General features: G+C 42.2%; 1 long non-coding RNA gene across 1 annotated transcript; it reads left to right on the forward strand.

Annotated features, from left to right (window-relative positions):
- The first annotated feature begins 19,295 nt into the window (after positions 1–19,295).
- LOC143133001 (uncharacterized) lies at positions 19,296–20,268 on the forward strand. Its single transcript, XR_012988399.1, has 3 exons — positions 19,296–19,327; positions 19,640–19,732; positions 20,200–20,268. It is a non-coding gene; the product is annotated as an uncharacterized LOC143133001 (long non-coding RNA).
- Positions 20,269–21,710: the final 1,442 nt, after the last annotated feature.

Below are 21,710 nucleotides of genomic sequence, written 5' to 3' on the forward strand. Positions count from 1 at the left end.
GGCTCGTACAGTATGAAGGCTACAGTAGCCTATGTTAACTAGCATTACCAACCTCCCTGCAAAACTCACCACACAACTTCGTAGGTTTGATAGGTCTTGTTCCTCATGCTGGCCCTTACAAAACCCACAAGCTGACCCTCGACACACAACAGTCAATAATGTGACCCGATTTAAAGTGGTTTTCACCCCTTTGGACACTCTTGATTTCGTCCTTGAAACTGAAATATTCACGGGCCGGGGGCATGGACGGTTTGCTAACCATTTTACTGCAGTGTCTACCCGGTGGTAGCATCCACCTTTGCTATCAGCTAGCTAGCTAGTTCAAAGGTTTAAGTTCTTAATGGGGATATACAGGGCTTTTTATGCCTCGTCTAAGTTGATGTTTCATATAAACAACAATTCATGTTCATAGAAACAACAAGGTCACTAAAACATATTTCATACCTGTGTTGCAGCATGTAGGCTAATGTTAGCAGCAGTATAATGACATTCTAATGTCTGAAAGGCTAATGATTAGCTAGCCTATCGGCTACCTAAAAAGTTAAGTGTTCAAACTAGCATTTACTGTGTTCTATTTGATGGTGTATTGGCCCTGACTAAGTTTGTGTGATATATAAACCACAATCCTTGTTGATACAAGTACCAATGTTCGTCTAGAAAGTTTGTATTCACATTAAGATTTTCGCCATAGGCAGTAAAAGACTCCGCCATCTTTGTCAATAATTTTCGCTGATTCAAGTTTCAAACTATGACTGAACCATACTGAACGGCCTTTCCACCAATCAGAGGCATCACTGTGGGATTGTTCAGGATTGTGGGTAATGAAGTACTTATCCAAGACATCGCGAATAAAAGACATTTATCTCAAAACGAGGTTAGTGCCCCGTGAACTTTTGGCGTCTATATGAGCATACACAATCGCTTAGTACAGCCGTAGCTGGTTTTGAGTCTACCATGTGCAGTTAAGTTTTTATGGCTTATACCCGAATTGTCAATGGAGAAATTGCATTGAATTCTTACTTCCGGAAACTCCTGTGGGCGGGACTGTGATGCTCTATAGTCGACACCATACCTGTGACGCCAAGACATAAACAAATATATTCACACTAAGTTCTCCATTTGGAAAATAAGTAGGCTAATGGAATCTAGTGTATGGATATGTATGCCGCCATATATGGAGACTACAAATATGTCTGCCACATATTCACACAAAGTTCTCCATATATTTAGAAAATAAGTAGTGGAATCTAGTGTATGGATATGTATGCCACCATATATGGAGACTACATATAAGTCTGTCACATATTCACACATAAACTTCTCCATATATTTGGAAAACAAATAATTGGATCTAGTATATGAAGATATATAGCATCTTATATGGGAAATAAAAATATTTTGTATGCATGTATGGACATATAGCTTTGAATATATGTTTGACATAAATATTTGAATCACATATATGTTCATATATTGCCATTTATCACATTTTTGTATGGGTAAACAGGAACTGAAATGATAGCCTACTAAACTCAGTCGTATTTTCGTGTTTCTGCAGCATTGTTTCATGCGTGACATTCCTAACTGATAGAGTTGTTCTGTCACGTGGAAGAGCCGACTAAATATGTATAAGAAATGACATTATATAAGAATAACAAATAATCATATAGGCTACAGCTGTCGCCTACTTTGCCCCTTTCTGTTTGGTGTTGAAGAGAGGTCACTATTGGTTTTTATAGTTCACGTCACTATTTGCATGAGCCACGACTAGAAAGACTTCCGATAATATCAAACATGTTTGATATTGTCGTAACGGCAAAACTAGAAAAGGACTGACTCCGACTGACTTAAAGCCGCTAAGATTGGCACCTTACACTGAACAATCTAGTTGACGGGAGCGCGCCACGATTCCAGTACAACTCCCATGATTTCTGTCCGACTGGGAATTTAGTCTCCGACTGAAAACAGACCAAAATCGTACAATGTAAGGCCGCCATTAGATGTGAGAGGGTCTGAGATTGTAGTCTTTCAAAAATCTTTTCCAAATCTTTCCAAAGTCTGTCTGTGTAAGGAGGGCTTTAGCTGTGTGTTAGGTGTGTGTGTGTTAGTGGTGTGTTAAGGCTAGAGTGAATCGTTTCTTAAGGCGAGACACTACAGGTGAATAGGGTAAATTTTTTAACAAGCAGATATCACTATGAAACTTACCCAGTTGATTACTGACATTAATATGAGAAAAAAATGTATTACAAGTTTTCTGTAAGGTAATGTTTACATATGCAAATTAGGCATTCTCTCATTAAATATGCGCTAATTTGCATACATTTTAAAACAAGAAACCTGAGCATTGGATACAGCCAGGTTCAAAATTATGTTTTCATTGTGTTCAGATAATAGATGTTGAAAAATTTACAGAGGGATTAATGAATATCTACTTTAGTTATCCTGTAAATCAGAATATAATGTCAATAGCCCTAAAAAATCGATTTTTGCCATGTTTTTAGGTATAAAATGTCATGCAAGTCAGGCTAGGAATAATATATCAACAAACCCCTCTGTAAATATCTTCGAAATATAGTTAGGCATAAGTCTAGAAAGTTTGGTGTATGTAAGTGCTTCTGAAGTGGAGTTTCCTTGCTCAGAGTGGGAGCGGAAACTCGTTTTGAGAAAACAGCCTTGAAAGACAGCCAATGAGATTCCGTTCTCAGCCTAGACTCGTCTTTGAACTTTCGCGATTGGTTGCTGATACAAAGGAAGTGTCCATATATGGATCGATCACATAGCGTGATACAGGAAAAACAGAGCTTTCCAACGGTACTACACACGATATGTTTTGGGTCACAGTCGCGGGAGTGCATGCAAGGTTAGAATGCTAACTTTTGCTGAATTTAGGAAAAATATACAGGCGCGAGTAGACACAATATAATGAAATAAACACCTAAATGTGTAAATCGGACTTTTTTGTTGTAGTAGTGTGATAGAATACATGCTAAGGTAACAGACTAGCTCAAAATCTCAAAATTGACCAGTGCATGAAAAAACTATGTTTTCACCTGCCGTGTCTCGCCTTAAAGTCTATTTTAAAATAATTTGTGAACCTCAGCTAAAAATCATTTGCTAACCTTTCTTTCTTGGAGTGTTAGCTATATGTTAGCTGTGTGTTAATCCATTTTAAAAATCATTTGCTAACCTCAGATAAAATTAATTTTCTAACCTTTCTTTCTTGGAGTGTTACAGTAGCTGTGTGTTACGCGTGTGTGTTGTGTGGGTGTTACGTGTGTGTTGGGGCTAGAGTGTGAGGTGTGAGTTGTAGCCTGTAAACAGCACACTCAGTACTGCGCCATTGAATCTTTTCTTGAAGTCCATTTAAAAGTTATTTGCGAACCGATCAGCAAAAAATCATCTGCTAATCTGTGTGCTTTCTTTCTTGGAGTGTTAGCTATATGTTAGCTGTGTGTTAGTCCATTCAAAAATCATTTTCTAACCTTTCTTGGGGTGTTAGCTGTGTGTTAACTGTGTTAGGTGTGTGTTGCGTGGGTGTTAGGTGTGTGTTAGGTGTTAGGACTAAAGTGTGAGGTGTGTGTTGTAGCCTGTAAACAGCAGACTCAGTAGTGCGCCTTGGGGTGTTAGCTGTGTGTTAACTGTGTTAGGTGTGTGTTGCGTGGATGTTAGGTGGTGTATTAGGGCTAGAGTGTGAGGTGTGTGTTGTAGCCTGTAAACAGCAGACTCAGTAGTACAATTCTGCATTGAATCTTTTCTTGAAGTCCATTTAAAAATAATATGCTAACCTCAGCTAAACATCATCTGCTAAACTGTGTGTGGTGGTTTGTTAGGGTTAGCTAGACTACGTTTACACGAAGCAGGGTATTTTCCTAAACGAATATCTGGCCATCTACGTTTGCAAATAAAACTGCATGTACACAAGACCGTTTTTTTGTAAAAATGTGTTTACACCAACCCGTGTACATACATGCTGTCATGAGCACGCCAAACCACAGTGGCAGTCTAACGATAGCCTCAAGCTCACATTAACCAACCCTGAAAAGTCGCACGTGAGAACATGTAAATGTAAACATTGGTCGCACATTTGGTGTACTTCTGTCGCATACTGTGACGTTGGCTGCCCAAAACTCAGTTTAGCACAGTTTAGAACCAAACAGAGTTTTCAAAAAAAAACACTTTGGCCGGAGTTTTTTTGGATAACCGTTTTACGGGGCGAATTCTCCGTTTGCGTCTAAATGAAAGGCTCAAATGTAGGGAAATGTCTTTGTTTATAAAAATACACATGCTCGTGTAAACGGGGTCCTAGATTGTGAGGTGTGTGTTGTAGCCTGTAGTGCAGTGATTTTCCACCAGTGTGCCATGAGAGATCATCAGGTGTGACGTGGGAAATTGTCCAATTTCACTTAATTGGTCTAAAAAATTTAGTCGTTGCAAATAGTAGGCTAGGATATGCTGTTGTTGAGCATCTGTGCCTGCAATGTAGTGACTTGCTAAATAAATACTCTTTTCATGTCCGTGGGTGACAGTAATAGCCCAATAATGACCTTGTTAATGAAGTGATGCACACGAAAACTGGTGGTGAAAAATAGATATTGGAAAGCTAGATAACGCATTGGGCTCCAGAACATACGTAAATAGTGATGCCATCATGGGGGCAACAATTAGTGGAGGCCAATGGTGTTTCTGATTGTCAGCTAGTGTTGCCCAGAGCGTGTAGGTGCTTGCCTCCAGCAATGACGGCTGCGTTCACGTAGCCTATGCCACTTAATAGGCTAGAACTCGACGGACAGTCCGGTATCTAGCTTTCTAATATGGGTGAACAGACGTAGAGCCTAAAACAGCAAATAAATAGGCTAAACATAAATAAATAGGCCTCCTTGAAAAGAAAAAATGCAGACTCTGAACTGTAAAGAAACGAGAAACTAAATTGTCATTATTTTTACTATATTAGGCCACAGTGTGTAATTCTGTTACATTTTTGGTGGGTGGTGTGCCGCAGGATTTTTTTTATATATAAAAAATGTACTGTGGCTCAAAAAAGGTTGAAAAACACTGCTGTACTGTACTAATCATGGCTAAACGGCATGTCCTTGTAGATTTAGACAAATGTTCTATGCCCAAAAAACCCAAATCACAAATGAATTGGGATCTTTGTGCTTTGTGTCGGTTAGACACCAATGAGGCACTGCAATGCCCTGCATGATCTACCAAGAATCCTGGTAATGGTGCTGGTTATGTATCCTTGGCAAATGATCTCCTGCAGTTCAAGGAAATTGGTAGCCTGTGTGCCAGCCGGACTTAGTCCCAGTTCCATTCGGGGAACAAACCAAGTAAAGCTTATCCGTCACGCTCCGTTATTCTACCTATTCGGAGCTCATAGTGACCGGCCAAACATACATTCATTTAAGGGGCAATTCATTCTCACAACACTGTAAATACAAGGGTGGCACTCCATTTATAACATGTTTTGTTTATAACTTAAACCAACATTGAGTACATTATTTACTATAGGCCTACTTGATAATATACAGCCTGCCCCCTAACAGTCCTCTGGGCCTACGTATAAAATAGTGAATCATGTGATAGGCCTACTGATATTGATGCTGATTGAAGAGGTTGCAACTTGAAGGTTGTTGATATTTCAGTTCCAAAGAGAATCAAATTACATCGATTCCTCTCCTCCCAAAGTAACACTGTAGGTCCTACACCTCTCCTCCTAAAATAAATGGTAGGCTCTGTTTTAACTGCACCAGGATTATGTAGGCTAACCGGCTACAACACTAGTTTTAAAAGCGCACACAAAATAGTTGAAAGCTAAGGTTAAAATGCGGACTGCGCCTTTAAATTGGCGACTTTTTATATCAGCACAATGCTACATACAGTAGGCTGTTTCCACTAAATATTCAGCTCAATATGATGTGCAAGACGTTTACTAAGTATGCCAAAGCTTTGATTTCTTAGCACTGTCACCATAAGACCCCGTTTACACGAGCATGTGTATTTTTATAAACGAAGACATTTCCCTACGTTTGAGCCTTTCATTTAGACGCGAACGGAGAATTCGCCCCGTAAAACGGTCATCCAAAAAAACTCCAGCCAAAGTGTTTTTTTTGGAAAACTCCGTTTATGCGTTTGGTTCTAAACTGTGGTAAACGGAGTTTTGGGCAGCCAACGTCACAGTATGCGACAGAATAACACCAAATGTGCGACCAATGTTTACATTTACATGTTCTCACGTGCGACTTTTCAGGGTTCTGGTTGGTTAATGTGAGCTTGAGGCTATCGTTAGACTGCCACTGTGGTTTGGCGTGCTCATGACAGCATGTATGTACACGGGTTCGTGAAAACACATTTAAAAAAAAAACGGTCTTGTGTACATGCAGTTTTATTTGCAAACGTAGATGGCCAGATATTCGTTTAGGAAAATACCCTGCTTCGTGTAAACGTAGTCTAACATTACGTTTTCTCATGGTGAGATGGCATCCTGAAATATGTTTTAGATACGGGGCGCAAGGTGCACGGAGGTGACAAACGCGTAAATGACAAGGTAAACTAAACAATGTAGTAGGCCTAAGGTAGACAGGCTTTGTGTGTTAAAACTATGAAAACGTGTAAGGTTAGGCTAGTCCGTCACAGCTAACTTCAAGCACAGCTTACACGTGCAGAAATTAAAATTCAATATCAGCATCACGAGATTTATTATCGGAAAATCCTGAAAGTGAACCCGATGCAAAGCCAAAACGAGAAAAAAAACTTCATACATGATGTCTTTAAATCAATTTGTTGACCTTTTTTTCATTGCTTCTGCTGAGAAACTAGTTTGCCACACACACTGAACTTATCAAGCATTCTTCAGAACGCAGCTAATCAACGTGTCCCATCTACTTTCACTTTCAATGAAATCCACTAGTAAACGGAATACACTACAAGCGGCGTGATATTCGGAAAGATGTGAAGCACAAAACCCGCTGTCATTGTCAGCGGCCTGTTATAACAATGGCCTGTGTTATACAGAAATATAGCCTACCTCTGACCGACAGACAGTGTGTGTGAGAGAGAGAGAGATGGTCAGGTGATGGGGTATAAATATCAATGGGATAGAGGAAATACACTCCCTCAGCTAGTGAAAATACAGATTCAACAGACACACATACACACACACAAAAACACAAACACATTCACATACATTCAACATTCATACCTTCACACTCTCACACGCACACATACACACATTGCAATGGAGATTGATAAATACAAACTTCGACCTCTGCCCCTATCCCTGAAATACACGAACACACAGACAAATAAACACACACACGTACACACTGAACTGAACATACCACAATAGCTCTAGTAGGCATTCTGCTGCTAAATATAGAATCAGGGCCCCCATACTCCTCATGCAGCAGGTAAGACAGTCATAACACACACTCTCTCTCTCTCTCACACATACACTAATACACAAACACATAGAATACAAATTCCGGCCTCCTCAAACAAACACACATGCCGGTGCACACACCGGAACACGCGCACACACAAAGACACACAAAAAACAAACAAAAAATATTTACAAAAAACAGACAAAAAATTGAGTTGTTTCATCTCTGGTGTCTGTTGAGGAAGTATAAACAAAAAACTTGACACTGAGTTTTGAGCAAGCATAAAAACACAACTGGCAGTGAGTGAGATTGATGTCCATCGAGGTGTAAAAGTAAGTCAGCTTACTTTTTTGACCTCCTCCCAGTCTTCATCATCAAGCTAAAGGGGGGGGACAGATAAACAGAAAACTGACAATGAGTGTTGAGAAAGTCAAAACACAAAACTGGCATTTAGCGAGTATGTCCACTAAGGTTTAGCATCAGTCCCACTCAACTTACCTCTCCCTCCACATCTCCTTCCTCATCTCCTCCAGCTCCTCTTCTAGGCAGGAGCTGCCCGACTCCTGATAAGGGACCTTTTCGTCCTCAGAAGAGGAGCTGGAGGGTGACGGGCTCCTCTTGCTCTTCCGCTTTCTGGCTGCTGCTGGGGCTGCTGGTGCAGCTGGCAAATTAGGGTATGCCAGCTGCACAGCATTAGGTGGGGCGAGGGAGGTGGCCTCCTCAAAGTAGGTCCGTATCTGCTTGGACTGGGCCCTATTCAGCCCAAGCGCATAGTACCGGTCCGCCGTCTCTGGGTTGTGGCACATGTAGTCACAGATTGTGTCCCTGATGTTGGTAGGGTGCACAATCTTGGCCTAGATAGAAAAGAAGAAAAAGGTTACCACTGCGCATCTCTAGGCCATAGCAGACATTTGAACACATTAACCTTCAACATTGACCTGTGTGTGGGTGGGTGTGCTTCTGTGTGTGCATGCATGTGTGTGGGAACATTGGTGGTTAGTTGTAGGAGTGTGTGTAAGGAGATGTTTTTTATCTCCAGGATGGAAATTATACTCTTTCCCATTAATTTCCTATGGCGGTCATTTTTGACCGCCAACAAATAAAGTGTTTCTAAGTTGAATAAATCACTCAAAATTCAAAGAAAGTAGTCTCAATAAATTCTGTGTTCAAAGAGTAAAACGCAACTGCAGAGACGGCGGACAGGACGTCTGTAAATGAGGGCTTGCCCGGCAAGCCCCACTCCAGCCAAACATGGCGGAAATAGGCCGCCAGGTTTTTGTCCGGCCCCCTCCCCAGCGTGTAGAACACCAGGGTGTTCTTTGGGGGCGGCTGTGCCCTCGCCCGAATAGATAGCCAGCGGTCCAGCCACTGGAACTCCTCCGGGTGGAGGAACATCTGAGCCGCCCCAAAGTCCCTCGTAGTCTTGTGGTCGTCGATCTGCAATACAGAGGATGGGAAAACAAATTGCTCCCAAATGTTAGTCCCAAACACCCCCGTATTATCAAACACAGTACAGAAATGGACTATGGCTACAATTTGAGAGTTTGCCACTCACGTTGAGGATGTAGCCCTCTGTTTGGCTGCCCATCAGCCGGGCCTTCTCGACCTGGGGTACCGTCATATTCTGCAGTACCCCAGGCCGATGGCCGTAGAGAGCCACGCAAAATGCGCAAAAGAGGCCGTAGAATCTGGTCCTGTTCTTGTTGGACAGGTCCTCGTCCAATGCGTCTTAAAGGACAATATGACAAAAGAGAGATCACAAAATTCACTTTGGCACCATGGAGCAAAACACACACTGTCTGGAAGGAAAATCACTTGAGCTGTTTGGAGAGACAGAGAACAAAAGACAGTTACACGCTTACCCAAAGCCCCCGGGAGGGCAGCAGCAGCCCGGCTGCGGACCACCGTTTCTGGTGGCACGACATTCTCCATCTTTGTGGTCTTTACTTGGACCTGATGGAGAGTGACGTGCCGCCTCAGGTCCGAGAGGGCCTTCTTTAGGATCCGAGACACCCCCACCAACTGAGCATTATTGAGTCTGCTCAATTTTGGGGGTGTCTCGCGAAAATAAATGACGAACTGCGGCACATTGCGCAGGTAGAAATTTGTAGTAGTCACCGCCCTCCCGCTGTCTTTTACGTGATCGATGTATCTGCAGAAGGACATATGTGGATTTAGCTATGTGTTATGTCAGACATCAATTTACAAAAACAATTTGCAGTACAGACTAAATTTACAAACAATGTTTTAAGAAGGCTGCACTTCCTGATTTTCTGGCCATCGTCCAAAAACCTCCAGGACCAGAGGTCTTTCCGGCCACTTGCCATATAATACAGGAAAGACTTAATCCTGGAGGTTTTGGACAGGGCAGACTCATACGCTCTGCCCGTCGTGGCCCCACCCGCATGGTAGGACTTATACTCGTCCAGGTATGTTTCTGTGAATAAGTAACATTTTAATATTGAATGACAGTGTAACACAAACAGAAACATGGAGCCTGCTTTTAATCTTACCGATTGACTTCGGGAAGGTGATGGAGCGGAGCTGGGAGCCCCGCCCTTTCCCCGCCAACAGTCCCCTTAGTGACCTCCCTGGAGTCCCCTGCGGTCCAGCCCCAGAGGTGGAAGGCTGCTCCGGGTCTGCAGCCGGTGCCGGCAGCAGGCTGAGGGGAGGCAGCAGGCCGGTGGGCAGCCAGCTGCAGCTGGTGGAAAATAGCCTGGTGGGGGGTAGCAGGCTGGTGGGCAACAGCAGGATGAGGGGGGGCAGCAGGCCGGTGGGCAGCCAGCTGCAGCTGGTGGAAAATAGCCTGGTGGGGGGTAGCAGGCTGGTGGGCAACAGCAGGATGAGGGGGGGCAGCAGGCCGGTGGGCAGCAGGCTATAAATATCTGGGGGTTCACATAGACCAGCGGTTCCCAAACTTTTTTCCCCGCGGACCACCTTCTACATCCTGACTCGGCTCGCGTACCCCCACCATCCAACACATAAAAAAGTAACACATTCTATTGACGCATTCCAGGCATCGTGTTTAATTAGCCGCCCTACATGATAACAAAATCAAAATGTTCAACTGTTTAATGTTCACGGTAAAAAGTGTGGAGAACCACATTAGAATGGTTAGATAGCATCTCACTGCAGACCACGCACTGTGGCTTTGGGCAGTCTGTCTCCCAATCCACGTGAAGCCTAGGGCTATATGCCTCATCATACTTTCGTTTTCTTCGCGCAGTCTTTTCTGTCTCGTTCTTTCTTTTATCCCCTGTGCTCCATCTCCACCTTCATTAGTCTGCCCCCCATACCATCCCATCGTTACCTGTGTCCTGCTCTGTTTCTCTCGCTTCTCCTCTTCGACCGCTTTAATTAGGCCTTTTGGACAGTGTCCCTGTTTTTAGCCAGTTTTCCATGTTTACGCAGCTTTCTACCTAGCCTATATTTCAACGAAACTGTGAAAACATAGCCTATTATAGTTTACAAATGATTTCCTATAATTTCACGTTTCCATATCATTTTAACCCGATTTGAAATTATGTATTATTTATGAATTAATTTGATTATTAATTAATTAATCATTTTTAACTCCTTTCCGCCATTGCCCTTTTCATCTCGCATACCCCCTAGTGGCAGCTCGCGTACCACAGTTTGGTTTGTTAGATTTGTTAAGATTGTTAAGGCGGAGCAAGATACTTCATCGTAGTTCATGTCTATGGGCGCGAAATGGGGATCGAATCCTCTCTGCATAAAGAGGCGTGTCGATGACGTATTGATGAGCGTACGTTGCAAACCGCCAACAGCAGCGGCATAAATAACCGGCGCACACCTGATATAAAGTCGATTTTCTCCAGACTGGAATGCTCAAAAATGCTAAAAATGTACCTGAAATGTTCACAAGGGTTTGAGGATCATGAAAACGTGCCCGAAATTCACATTCCTAACTCTATAGAACTAAGACCTTAGCATATGTGGTAAAATTCTGAGCTTGGCCCATAGACTTCAATGGAGCAGTCGCTGCCTCTGCTCTGCATAAAGGGGGATTTTGACCCCCCCCTCGTGCGATCCGGGTTCCCGGAAGTGGCTCCTGATGAAGTATCTTGCTCCGCCTTAACAATCTTTGCTCTAACAGACTGAACAAGCTGATTAGGAAAGCAGGCTCTGTGCTGGGGACTACTCTAAAGCCTCTAGAGTTGGTGGTGGAAAGGAGGATGTTGCAGAAATTGTTACACATCATGGACAATGAATCACATCCCCTACACAGTACACTGGCAAAACGACAAAGTGTTTTTAGTTGGCGGTTTCGCCAACTCAGTTGCAGCAAGGACAGATATAAGAAAACCTTCTTACCCACAGCAATAGCACTTTACAACGACTCTCCTTTGAGTAGAGAGAGACAACTCATCTTTTAATCTTTTATATCTAATATGGAGGCAATAGTCTTGATTAATGTCATATAAGGCAGTTACACTTTGGTACTTGGATGTGTATGGTACCTTGACAGCTATCATATGCCATGTCTTGTGGGTGCAAGTAATTTCTTGTTTATGTATGTGGACTAGGGGTGGGCGATATGGACAAAAAATAATATCTCGATATTTTTTGTGATTTTGACGATAACGATAATTAGTCGATATCCTTTTAAAAAAAAAAAATTGTTAAAGTCTGAGTTACTTTACTGCTAATTATTTATGAATAGCATCATTACAATAATAACCAATAACCTAACCTGTGACTTTTTAACCAAATCAACCAATGCATTGTCACTCTATGACACATTTCCAATTCTGCCCCCACTTGGGTGTGTGGCAATGACATGGTCTAGCCAGCTACATTAGAGAAGATGAATAGGCCTAACAGTTTCCCAAGAGAAAGTCTGAGGCTGAAGTTCCTTTCAAACCTTTACATAGGATTCACTGTAAAACTAAGCAGACCAACAGAGTACATATCAGTTATTTCCTTCTATCTTTTGTTTAAGAGCACTAGCCTTCCAAGAGGCTAGCATTCCAAGTTACAGAATAGAAACTAATGCGTTAGCTTATGGCTAATGTATATGAGAAATCCCATAGAGATGCTAATGTTAGCATAATCGGTAAACGTAGATATTTACAGCGAACTTCAGTCTATTTACAAAAGAGTTACTTGAGAATAGTTCTTTGTTTACAACTGACTATTAAAATACTCAAAGGCTAATGTTTTCTCTCCATATAATACCGTGTAGGAAAAAACGTGACTGTCTCATCAATGCTACTTGAACAGATACTTGAAAAAAGTAGCCGCATAAAATCCCAAGTAGGCTACTCTTGCTGCACAAAATAAACATTAGGCGTGCGTGGGACAACGTTGTGACCCACTAGTGATCACGTGACACTTGCTCTGCTGCAGCCAGGGGCTTCTCCCGCATACACCTCCTGGGAATGTATGAGTCTTCAATGCGTGATTTCGAGTGTTTTTTCCCCAAAAGTAATTTAAATACTCGATAATGTCAAATTGCACATCGTTAACAACAATCACGATATTATCACAGACGATATATATCGCCCACCCCTAATGTGGACTATATGTGTGTGTGTGCTTGCTGTATGTTTTTAAGGCTGCTGAAACAACTGAATTTCCCTGTGGGATAATTAAAGTATATCTATCTATCTATCTATTAGGCTGGTGGGCAGCACCATGCGCCCTCCGGAGTCTCAAGTACAGCTCGCTACAGCCTGCGGGAAGGCGAGGCTTGACATCAAGCTCCGCCCACATCCAACTCAGCCATGTTTTCTTTGCCTACGTCACTCCCCATACGCTTTGGCTTTAGGCCTACTGCCGACAGCCCGGTAGCGAATTATATAGTATATTGTTTCATATTAGATGATAGAATCTGATGATTTAGGCACAAATTACATTTCATGCAACAACAGTGAATGTTTCATGTAGGCCTAGGCTAGTGTCATGGAATTTACCTCAACATATTAGACACAAGAACCACAACATGTAGTATTGGTTTGCTCACAGACTCTTGGCGCCACGAGGAGAGAGTGCTAGTGAAAGGTTTGAAACCCCTCACCATCAGTCTCTGAACCTGCAGCCCAAAAGCAGTGTCTTTTATTGTACAGATGCACACAAAAAAACAGGATGCCAGACATTATCTCCTTCAGCTTGATTCCCTCAAAACCCACGCTCAGACACATAGAAGCGGGGGCCTTTTCCTGTGTGTCCCAACTCGAACTCTGTGTCCTTGAAACTCAGCATAATATTCTTGCTTACAGAGAAGATTTATATATCTGTTTACACAGATGTTTTATACAATGATAATAATAATTCCTTTACAGCTAGTTACTGTAATTGGGTTCGTGTAGGCCTACTTTTTCGTTCATTTGATTTCCGGTTTTGAAACAATAACCATGCACATTCACAAAAATTGGTCATTTTAAATATTGATGACAATGTGTTCAAACTGAAAACGAGCCATATTTCATTTAATTTAGCCCTCAAAAGTAGAATGGTGTGTTGTTTCATTATCATGGACTATCAGTTTAACAGCAAGAATTCTCCATTACAACCAAATAGCCTACAAAGGGGCGATTTTGCTTTATTAACAACAGGTGAACCAGAAACATGCATTGTGTAACGTTAACCGGTTAGATCAAGCTCGACATCCTCATCTCAAATATAGGCTACTGCCCAGATAGCAAGCAGCTATCGGACCACCGGTAGATAGGCTACTTGTCAGCAACCCGCGATGGTAACGTTAGGCCACCGGCAGTCCGCCGTATAAATGAATAAAGAAAAGGTTGTAAAATCTGAGGCTCGTTAGCCCAGCGGATCGCGGTAGAACCGATGTGCAAAAACTCAGCGGTCCGCCGGCGACAGCGAAACCGTTGGGACGCCGCCAGCCTCTTGCCATCTGGGTGGTTAACTTTGCTGGCTAGCTAGCCAGCTAGCTAGTTCCTATCTGACGAACGAGTAGTGTGACAACAGCGTTTTATGGAAACGTTGGTGCTGTTGCGAGTTGCTTGCACTGGTTTGAATCCACAGTTTACGTGTTGAATTACACAATAAAACGTGTTTTGCAGTAAGTTGCTGGTTTGTAGAATGTAGCACTAGCAGCTCGCCCAGTCTCGTTGCGAGTCCTGGCTCTCTCTGCCAACTGCCTCCCTCCCTCTCGCCGCCAGCCAGTGTTGCCAACTATTTCGAATGAAAAGTAGCTAAAGCCAGCTCCAAAAGTCGCTAAATGTCGCTAGATGACGTCACACGCTAATTTGCATATTAATTACGTCAGCACGTCGTACCCCCCCCCCCCCCAAAAAAAAAAAAAACCGGTGATGGCCCTTTAATTCCCTTTTACTCCTGTTTGCTTTTCTCCTACTCATATAGGCAACTTTAAGAGCCTAGTTTAAATATATTTGATTTAATATACTTGTATATGTATTGATAGGCTACACTTTACTTTCTGTAGCCTATCATCTAGAGACTACACGAGCATCAGGTGGCTGAAAAGCAGTCATTTCCAACCTATTCACTGCTGCATCTGCTTTGCACTGCTTGAAGTCTGATTATAATGTGACCATAGGGTAGCCTACACGCAATGTACCCTTACGGCAATGGCTATATTTTGGATATATTTAGGCTACATAATATAGGCTTAAATGTCACTCGGACAGACCGATAGAATTATTATGTTTTTTAACTCAGCCGACAGTCCTGCATCAACTTGCATCGACAACATTGAAGCTAGGCCTAGGCTACATAGCCTAAACGAATGCTAGGTTTTTCTAACATGTATGTTTGATTAACTATCTGCTACTTGTGAATTAAGTTGTAGCCTAGGCTGCATCCTTTGTTCAATTGTTGAACGATGCTGGCAAGCGTGTCCCTGTTTCCCTGTCATCATGTCATTGCTCTCGTCTCGTTGACTCTCTTGTTGTAAATTCACCCGAAGTTGCTGCACCTTCCAATGAGCGTTGTCTGAGCTTCCTTGTAATAAAATGGGCTGATACTATATAGGCCAGTCATTTCTTTTATAATCATGGGGCAACGCTTTGGGCAAATTCGCGATGTAATTCACTAACGAAACAGGCAAGAGAGTGGAGATTTTCTGACGTTTCAACAACGAAACAGAGTTTGCCATCTTTGCGAGAAGATTTTTCTCACGCTTTAAGCTGCTGCTGCAGTCAGCCTGGGCAAGCCGAAGGATAACGCAAAGAGAAAACAAAAGTCGCCAGACACACGAAAAAGTCGCCAGATTTGTTGTCAGTCGCTAGATACACTTTTCAGTCGCCAGAGACGGCCAAAAGTCGCTAAATTGGCAACTCTGCCGCCAGCAATTTTAAACTGCGTGACGTAATACAAAAAAACATGGCTGACTTAGATGTGGGCTGGGCTTGATGTCAAGCCCCGCCTTCCCACAGGCTGCAGTGAGAGGCTCCTCGAGGTCTGGAGTAGAGTTCTCAACGGGCCTGAAAATTACAACCCGACCCGACCCGTGGCTTTTAAAGCCCGGACCCAATGTAACCCGACACATCAACATGAATTATCTGCCCGAACCCGGCCCGACGTAAAACATAAGCTTAGACTGTTAAACCCTGACTTTATTTAGGTGAAGATTCAACACATTAGCGTGAATCACTTAAAATGGTCATTTTCTGCTCTTCTGGCATATTGTGACGGAAGAACCATGCCAACTTTGGATGCGGTTATCTTAGCGATACTTTTTGCAATACCCTTGATATACATATCGTTGGAAAGCCTAGTTTATGGCCGTTCATATGAGCGCACTAACTTAATTTTGTACATTTTACCAAAGCGACTGGTTTCGCCTTGCAGGGTCACATATTTCATCAGCACCTTGCATTTTGAGCATTGCACATAACCTGTAGAATTTCCATCAGAATCCAGCACCACTCCAAACACTTTCCAGACCTCTGATTTTCCCACTCCTGTAGTAGCGATGGTGAATTCACCTGCGGCAAGTTTAGCCTACTTTTCAACAACTCCATCTTCTTCTCCAGGCTAAAGGCGTGCACGCAGCAGCAGGTCTGCCCCTGCCCCTCATGATGCACGTTGCACGCAGCAGCAGACTTTCTTTACGGTGACCAGCTGCGATGATTAATAGGCTAAATATTTTTTTTTTCACTGAGCAGAAAATATTTAGCCCGAGGTCCGACCCGACCCGAGTCATTTGCTTATATTTTCGACCCGAACCCGGCCCGAACCTACGGGTCCCGTCGGGTTTGTCGGGCCGACCCGACCCGTTGAGAACTCTAGTCTGGAGGGGACCAAACCGCCTCGCCCCCTGCAGGTCCACAGTCAGTCTGAAGCAGCAAAAAACAAATTACTTGTGATAATTTTCATATAGAGCAGGCAAATGATTTCTCTAAACTCTTACAAGAAAGCGATAGATAGAGATACTTCATTGATCCCCAAGGGTAAATTCAAGGGTCTCAGTAGCATACAGACATCACACACACAACATGCACTAACAGCAGAAAGTATAAACATATAACTAAACTCCACTGTACAATAAAGACAGTAGAAGATAAGAAAGATAAGAAAACTAACAGAACTAAATACACGATACAGCATTTCAGAATGTTTGTAAACAATAGAGTGGTGAAGTCCCGCCCCTTCCGTTTGCCTCCATGGGACCTATCTTTCAAAAAAATTGAACGGCAGTCTATGGCGAAAAAGAAATTATTTTCTGGTCCCGGTTGACTTGTGCCTTGAATTACCCATATGATGTTTGTCAATTTTAAAGACAATTTTTCATGTAAAGACATTTGCAGTTTGTTTCGTAACTATTGAATTACAACATTGTAAAAGATAGTAATTCCAACGACTACAAACCCATCAGTCGCGCTAGTGACGTTAGCTCATTCACAGCCACACTAGATTGTACAAGCATACCAGCAACAGGTCTTAATTGGGCTTTCCTTGCCGAAGAAAATACCATGAGTCAGAGGATTAAACACATCAGGTAAGTTGTATTCGTCCATAGACTGTACATTACATACTGTTAAGTGACATAGCAGGCAGCAAGATGCAACCGTTAACTAGCATAACAGCTCTTATCGTTTCATTACGTTGGTGACGTACATCGTTCGAGACGAGAGATGTAGTCCACTGAGTGGATTCGCACAAAACCAACATAACTTTTGAAGTCTATCGAACAACAGTACTTTCTTGACGTGAAAAATTATCTTTTAAATTCACACACATCATATGTGAAATTTGTAGCACAGTTCAAACTGGACCAAAAAAAATTGTTATCTCTCCATTAACTCCCGTTCATAATTTTTTGAAAGATAGGTCCCATGGACCGGAAGTAGAAGGGGCGGGACTTCACCACTCTATAGGCTCCAAGATCCTTCCGGGTGGCAGAACGCAAGCGGCTTCCACTGACCTTACAGTACATAGTTAAAACATTGTTGTTGATCACTGACCTTACATAGTTAAAACATTGTTGTTGATCAAAGTTGAAACAATAACGAAAATGTGATGTGTTTGGGGTTGTGCCGCCAGATATACATCAAAAGTGTAGGGTTTTTATCGTCCTTCAGAAAGAAAAAAAATTATCCAGCGGAACCTGTGGGTGAAGTTTAAAGCTAGTGGACGTCGTCAAAAGTAATGCTGCAGAGAAGATGGCAAGACTGCCTGGTGGCGGAGTAGCCACTTCTTACATCTGTATCCGATCTGAGCAACAAAAACCCGATCATAGCCTTTTTATTTAGATAGCAGGGAAATACACCATGTAACAGATTGTAAGTCAAACAGCAACAGTCACTAAAATAACCACTCAATGGCAGGCTGAGGTTCATTTACACATTAGGCTATAGTAGGCTAGCCTAGGCTACTATGAATTTCGTTATTGCTATCTCCTTAGGGCCGTTTGCACAAAGCACCTTAAGTTTTGTCCCTTTAGTATTAACCACGGAGATTGTTTGTTTGCTAATTTGTGCTTGCTTTTCTGAGGATGCAGATGTTGGTCAATACGGGACTGTCCAAAATAATAGCAAGCTGTGTGCACATATTGTTGATAAAATCAGATAGTGAATGACGCATTACAAATCTGAGTAGGCCTATAACTAACTTTGACAAGTTTGATGGATGACAGCCAAACACGGCAGTGACAATTAATTTCACGATGTTAGCTATAGTAAATGCACCTACTGTAGGCCTACCAATAGCTAATGTTAGCAATGAATAACTCAACTGGTAGGCTACGTTCAACGGACATAGTTGTAACTAGCTTGCTAAAGTTATGCCGTAGTCTGCAACCCAAGCTTATGATCTTATCTTACCTTAATAATTTTCGGTGACATTTATCCATTCATCAGTACACCCCTTGCAAGTGACGTCACGTTTTGTTCGCGCCACAGCAAAATAGCCTAGTGGACGGCAAGAACACGAATCAAATCAATGGGTTGTAATGGGACATATCGCACAGCTTGGAGATTATAGTGAGATTTAACCGTAGTAATGCCCTTCCACGACTGTTGGCTTACTGTTTGGAATACAACAACATCCCATGTTCTTGCATAGATATATTTTGGCAACGTACAAACTGACGAGTTACATTAGCCCTAGCACTATGAGCTACGATAAACGTTAGCTAGAATAGCTAGCTTCTAAGTGTGGCAGCTAAGTTATTATTTCATGTTCTGATATGACATTCTTAACGTTTTGACTATGTTACATGTTCAGTGACCGAAGTATAATTCATGTTCACGATTCATATTCAACAATGGGAAAACCCATTTTCGGGGTGTTTCGTTATATCATTGTTCAAATACGTGAAATGAAATTGAGAGCACGGACTTGTCACCTTATGCTATTCTCAACTTGGAAAATGAAAATTTAAACAAGGAAGTTGGGAGACAGGGGGGACAGTGTCAAAATAAAAGTTGCGTACGTCGTTATGTCTGTCCGGTGCCAGACCGACGGGGATGCCGATGGACGCCTAATCACGCCAGGTAGACTGATGGTTGTAAACCTCTTTAGGATTAGTGCTAGGGGATTTAATAAGGACTTTAAAAAGGATAATTAAATAGGGGATAATTTCCGCGATGGGACGTATACTGGACGTATACGATCGTCAAGTTAATGAATGGCAGCCATTACCGACTCATAGCCTACTTAGCTGCTACACGATTTGCAATCTGTGATTATTAGCAGTCTGTGTGTGCAACACATAACTCCGCACTGCAGTTCAACGCGAGTTTAACATGTGTATGTGTGCGTATTATACATAATAATGAAAACTGATTTATTTTCACTGTTTCCAGCACGCCGGCGAAAGAAGTTGTTCCAGCAGTAGCCTACCCGAGAAGCTCAGCAGTGCCATTCATAGAATCGCTCATCTAGCAATACCAAGAAAGGTCAGTAGGTGGCCTCGGCAGTCCATTTATCAAGACAGTCCTGTCTAACCCTGCCCAATATGAAGGTAGTCGTTGAGGTGGGGTCCAGGAGAAGACGCGTTCCATTAATCTATGAACTGTAGCCTGGCCATTGAAGTGATCAAGGAATTAAATTAAGCAATCACTGAAGAGTGAGACACTACAGTATTAATCACTTTTCAGGCATACCCTCTTACCTCATCTTCAGGCAGAACAATGAGGCTTTGTGGTTGAATGGAGACACCATTGTGTATTAGCCTACCTAGAATAGTTCTCTCCAGACAAGGTGTGATCGTCCCAGGGATTAGTTAGTATTCCACAGGCGGCTTTCCCAGTTCTGCTGTTTTCCTCTGAAGTGTCGTCCACTATTTTAGCCACTAGTCTTTTGTATTAAAAGTATCTCTTACAAACATTGTAATGACAGATGATCCTCTCTCCAATCATACCAGTCAACTGCTACAGAGGCACATGGAATCACATCCTCTGTCACCTGCATGGGACATCCGCCAGGACCTAGGACATATAAGACAAACCCCTTGATATATCTGCCCGAAGTGCTGTTCATAAGGAAAAGTGCTGTCTATTTAAAAAAAAATGTGTTGTGCTCCTGCTCTCCTCTTTTGTCACTTTGTTTGAAATGCCCTTTGAAATGGGAGTTAAATGTGGAATTGTGTGTTAATGTCATGTTAATAGTGTTTGTTGTTCATCATTTATTGGACATTTGGTGGGATGTTTCAGATCATTGTATATTTTGTATATTTAATGTTCCAATGCCGACTAAAAGGCTATCATTCTGAAGGCCTGAGGATGTTTTCCCTCATAATCTTGAAGTAGTGGTTTTGTCTCATGATGTCCATGGTATGCCGCTCACCAGGGAGTCATCGTGCAGGGTCCAAGTCAGGTGGTCAACATATTAACAACACGATATTGAAATGACCATTGGCCCAACATTTTCCTTTATTCTAAACTCTGTTATTGACCTACATCCTACAACCTGAAAAGAACCTCATATTTCAAACATACATGCAAAAAAAAAACAATAAGGGAATGTGCCATTTTGCTGCTAACAGTAGTTTACACAAAGTCCTAATGGCAAAAACAGCGTACCATGAAAGCTTACTGTCCTGCATGGCTCAGATATTGTTTACCTCAAACACTGTTTTTTATTAAGTGTATTTGTTAGAAAGGCAGTTATCAATCGCCATGAGAGATTGATCACATGGTTGAATTTCTGAATTTACATGACCACAAACACCAGTGGCACTGGTGACATCTTTGATGTCCTTGCATACAGTCTAACTCTCAACAGTGATTTGTACATTTTAACACCTTAATGTTTTGATTAAGTAGATACCGATGGTGTTTTTCTCCATTTTGCTCTGGGTGCCCTCCTCAAAAATGTCATCTATAGACCAAAAGATACATTCAACATGATTGATTCAACAGATATGATTCTGCGAAATAGGAAAATATTTCTACACTACTTTACTTTCACACACACAAATTAAGCATCTGATATTGCATCACAGGTTTTCAAAGTGGGAGGCACAAAACAACTCATTACCGACCTAGATAACAGCAGCCATGATCTTCATCTTCTGTCCTGAGTCTCTTCCTTTCCTGCAGCATATTGACAGCCTGGGATGATGTCAAGCTCTGACATAAACTTGGAATATTAGACCGTACAAGATGTATAATTTTTATGTACTTATAGTTACTTTTTATGTACTTATACTTATAATTCACAAAGTACTCAATTCACAAAAACTCAAATAAGGGGTAAAGCTTGGCTAACGCCAGACTAAGTCAAGGCAGCATGGGTATACCCAGGCTAGACTAGTTTGACAGTTCTCTATCTTCATTTGTTCATTACATTTGTTTCTAAGTGGAAGGCACATGTACCATTTAGGGTATATTTTCTCATGAACTCATAACACACCTCAGCACGATGTCAGCAAAC

Source organism: Alosa pseudoharengus, unplaced genomic scaffold (genome assembly GCF_046254945.1).
Source record: "Alosa pseudoharengus isolate Yale_2024_CS ecotype anadromous, Long Island Sound unplaced genomic scaffold, YU_APseudo_1.1 YU_APseudo_1.1_scf_19, whole genome shotgun sequence".
Classification (NCBI taxonomy): domain Eukaryota; kingdom Metazoa; phylum Chordata; class Actinopteri; order Clupeiformes; family Clupeidae; genus Alosa; species Alosa pseudoharengus.